The sequence below is a fragment of the Pan paniscus genome, chromosome 3, assembly GCF_029289425.2.
Source record: "Pan paniscus chromosome 3, NHGRI_mPanPan1-v2.0_pri, whole genome shotgun sequence".
In the NCBI taxonomy this organism is placed as follows: Eukaryota; Metazoa; Chordata; class Mammalia; order Primates; family Hominidae; genus Pan; species Pan paniscus.
Window position 1 is genome coordinate 114,017,327 of NC_073252.2, and position 5,043 is coordinate 114,022,369.

Here is a 5,043-nt window from a genome sequence, read left to right on the forward strand (position 1 = left end):
CATGACAAAATGAAAAGACCAAGGAAACTCCATTACAACAAAATACCCTAACAGGGTGGGAAAACATACAGCAGGAAAAAAACAATTTGGAAAAGAAAACATAGCTATATCAATATAAAGTACTTATACCATTTTATTAGAACCAATAGAAGAATTACTGTGTAGTGCCACAAGAATGATTAAGCAAGCAATCAAGAAGATATTATATGAATAAACTTGTAAGTCTGAAAAAACATAGTCACAAAATGTATAAAGTGGAAAGATAACTATGTAGTTAATCATGGTATAATTTCTTACCCAAAAAAGAAAATAAAACAAACTATATTTTACAACACACACACATACACACACAAATACACGCAGACACACACAAATCTAATTATTTCATTACAAAATGTGAAAACGAAACTTGAAATTATTTGAATAAAAATAATTTGAGGATATCAAATAAATTTTTAAGCAACACACAAACAGCAAACCTACATAGACAATACATTTAAGTTTAATATTATTTAAAATTACACATAATGATCTGTACATCATAAACAAATAGAACAGATGAAAATGTAGTTACAGATGGGGAGCTATAAGGGATTTGCTGACCCTGGGTATCCATGAGGGATTGGTTGTAGGACTCCCATAGATACCAAAATTCATGGATGTTCAAGTCCGTGATATAAAATGGCATCGTATTTGCATGAAACCTACACACATTCTCCCGTATATTTTAAATCAACTCTAGATCACTTATGATACTTAATACAATGTAGATGTTATGAAAATAGTTGTATCTTTTGGAGAATAATAATGAGAAAAAAGAAGTCTGTGCATGTTCTGTACAGACACAACCATCCATTAAAAAAATATTTTCTGGTCGTTGGGAAAGCCTGAGTCCTGTCCTCTCGCTCTCCTCCCGGAACAGCATGAGCTTCACCACTCGCTCCACCTTCTCCACCAACTACTGGTCCCTGGGCTCTGTCCAGGCACCCAGCTAGGCGCCGGTCAGCAGAGCGGCCAGCATCTATGCAGGCCCTAGGGGCTCTGGTTCCCAGATCTCCGTGTCCCGCCCCACCAGCTTCCAGGGCGGCGGTCCTGACGGCGGGGATGGCCGGGGGTCTGGCAGGAGTGGGAGGCGTCCAGAACGAGAAGGAGACCATGCAAAGCCTGAACGATTGCCTGGCCTCCTACCTGGACAGAGCAAGGAGCCTGGAGACCGTGAACTGGAAGCTGGAGAGCAAAATCCAGGAGCACCTGGAGAACAAGGGACCGCAGGTCAGAGACTGGAGCCATTACCTCAAGACCATCGAAGACCTGAGGGCTCAGATCTTCGCAAATACCGTGGACAATCCCCGCATCGTTTTGCAGATTGACAATGCCCATCTTGCTGGTGATGACTTTAGAGTCAAGTATGAGACAGAGCTGGCCATGCAGCAGTCTGTAGAGAGCAACATACATGGGCTCCGCAAGGTCACTGATGACACAAATGTCACTCAGCTGCAGCTGGAGACAGAGATCGAGCCTCTCAAGGAGGAGCTGCTCTTCATGAAGAAGAAGCACGAAGAGGAAGTAAAAGGTCTACAAGCCCAGATTGCCAGCTCTGGGTTGACCATGGAGGTAGATGCCCCCAAATCTCACGACATCGGGACCAATATGATGAGCTGGCTTGGAAGAGCCGAGAGGAGCTGGACAAGTACTGGTCTCAGTAGATTGAGGAGAGCACCACAGTGGTCACCACGCAGTCTGTCGAGGTTGGAGCTGCTGAGATGATGCTCATGGAGCTGAGAGGTACGGTCCAGTCCTTGGAGACTGACCTGGACTCCATGAGAAATCTGAAGGCCAGCTTGGAGAACAGCCTGAGGGAGCTGGAGGCCCGCTACACCCTGCAGATGGAGCAGCTCAACGGGATCCTGCTGCACCTGGAGTCAGAGCTGGCACAGACCCAGGCAGAGAGACTGCGCCAGGCCCAGGAGTAAGAGGCCCTGCTGAACATCAAGCTCAAGCTGGAGGCTGAGATCACCAGCTACCGCTGCCCACTGGAAGATGGCGAGGACTTCAATCTTGGTGATGCCCTGCACAGCAGCAACTCCATGCAAACAATCCAAAAGACCACCACCTGCCAGATAGTGAATGGTAAAGTGGTGTCTGAGACCAACGACATCAAAGTTCTGAGACATTAAGCCAGCAGGAGCAGGGTACCCTTTGTGGAGCAAGATGCCAGTGAAAAGTTCAGAGGAAAAAAAATTTCTGTCTGCTGTCGGTTGAATCTGGGAATGCAGGAGATGAATGTAGAAGATAACTATCACTGACAGAGAGGGCTGATTATATTTCCAAAGCCTGTGCAAATAACACAAAGAAACTCATTAGACCAATAAAAGGTTAAAAGCGGTGGCGGGCGCCTGTAGTCCCAGCCACTCGGGAGGCTGAGGCAGGAGAATGGCATGAACCCGGGAGGCGGAAGTTGCAGTGAGCCGAGATAGCGACACTGCAGTCTGGCCTGAGCGAAAGAGCAAGACTCTGTCTCAAAAAAAAAAAAAAACACAAAAAACAAAAAAAACAAAAATGTGCCTAATATGGTGAGACACTTAGCAGAAGAGAAAAAGAGAAGGCTATATATCTATATATATATACATATATATATATGTATACAAAAGAGAAGGCTATATATCTATATATATATACATATATATATATGTATACATATATATAAAAGAAGTTTTTCTTCCTAGGAATTATGTGAACAAATATGCAAATGTACTCAACATATCATTATAACCATTAGATTGGCAAAAGTTAAAGTGTGAGCAAATTACACTTTGATAGTGATATGCAGAAATGAGAATTCTCATATACCCACTGTAGACAACAACTGTGCACTATTAACAAATCTATAAGTTGTACCAACCTTATCACATATGTACAAGAGAAAAAGACCTGTGCATATTTTCTTTACCCATTGTTTATAACAGTTACGACCTGCAAAAGAATCATATTCATTGCCAGGAGAAGAGATAAATGATTAGTGTCTACGTCTACATTAAGAAATAACATGTATAGTCAGTCCCTAGGAAATTTCACAAAGATACATATATAAGAATATACATAGTATTATTTTATAATAGCAAAAATTTAGGCCCTATATATATGTTTTTAATAGAATGTTTTAAATTTATAATTGATGCATAAAAATTATCCATATTTGTGGGGTACAATGTGATGTTTTAATGCATGTATGCATAGTATAAAAATCAAATCAGGGTAATTGCAACATCTATTTTAAACATTTAACATTTTCTTGTTGTGACAACATTCAAATTCTTTTCTAGCCATCTTCTTGAAATATACAATAATAAACCATTATTTGCTATAGTCACCCTACTTTATAATAGAACAAAAAAAGTTATTTTTCCTGTCAAACAGTAGCTTTGTAGCCAATGACCAACCTCTTCCAATCCCCCTATCCCCACTACACTCCCCAGCTTCTGGTAACCACTCCAATTTCACTACTTCTATGAAATTGACTTTCTGAGGTTCCACATATGAGTCAGATCATGCTGTATTTGTCTTTCTGTGCTTGGCTTATCCCACTTAGCATAACGTCCTCTAGGTTCATCCATGTTGCTGCAAATGACAGGATTTTATTCTGTCTTACGATTGAATAGTATTCCATTATATATGTGTGTATTCCATTATGTGTATACATACACACACACACGTATACACACATATATATACACATATATACACATATATATACATATACATATATAACAAATACACATACACACATAAACATATGTCACACTTTTTGATCTATTCATTGTTAGATGGGCATTTAGGTTGACACTGTATGTTGGCTATTGTAAATAGCACTGCAATAAACATGAGTATTCAGACATCTCTTTGAAATTGCAATTTGCTTTGCTTTGGATGTATACCCAGTAACGAAATTGCTGAATAATATGGGAATTCTATTTTTAATTTTTTGAGGAACCTCCATATTATTTTCCATAGTGGCTGTACTAATTTTTATTCCCACCAGCAGTATGTAAGAGTTTCCTTTTCTCTGCATCCTTGACAGCATTTATTATTTTTTAATTTTTGACAATATCCCTTCTAACCTGGAGCGGGTAATGCCTCATTGTGGTTTTAATTTGCATTTCTATAATGATTAGGGGTGTTGAACATTTTTTCATATGTTGAACATGTGTTTCAAATGTTGAACATTTCTGCTGGCCATTTGTATGTCTCCTTTTGAGAAATGTCTACTTAGGTCTTTTAGTCATTTTTAATTTGAATTATTTATGTTTTTTATATCGATTTGTTTGAGTTTCTTATGTAGTATAAATATTAACACTTTTTCAGATGCGTAATTCGCATATACTTTCTCTCATTTTATAGGTTTTCTCTTCACTTTTTTATTATTTTCTTTGCTGTACAGAAAAAAAAGAAACATTCAGGACAATATTCCTGATGAACAAATCCTTAACAAAACACTAGCAAACAAAATTCAACAACACATTAAAAAGATTATACACCATGATCACATGAGATTTATTCCATAGATGCAAGAATTGTTCACCATATGCAAATCAATAAATGTGATATATTAACAAAATTACTCACAAAAAATTATATGATCATTTCAGTAGATGCTGAAAAAACATTCAATACAATTTTAAATCCCTTCATGGTAAAAACCTTAAACAAACTGAATCTAAAAGAAACATACTTTCACACAATAAAGGCCATATATGACAAACCTACAACTAACATCATACCAAACAGGTAAAAGTTGAAATCTTATCTTCTGAGATCTGAAAGAAGACAAGAATGCCAACTTGTATTCAACATAGTACTGGAAGTTCTAGCCAGAGCAATAATAGGTGAGGAAAAAAAAAAAAGGACACCCAAATTGGAAAAGAGGGAATTGAATTGTTCTTGTTTGCCAATGACATGATTATACATAGGAAAACATTAAAGACTCCACCAGAAATTTGGTAGAAGTAATTAATAAACTTAGTAAAGTTTCAGGATACAAAATCA

At 38.1% G+C, this 5,043-nt stretch overlaps 1 pseudogene; it reads left to right on the forward strand.

Annotated features, from left to right (window-relative positions):
• Positions 1–466: 466 nt before the first annotated feature.
• LOC100981847 (keratin, type I cytoskeletal 18-like) lies at positions 467–2,620 on the forward strand (annotated as a pseudogene).
• The last annotated feature ends 2,423 nt before the right edge of the window (positions 2,621–5,043 follow it).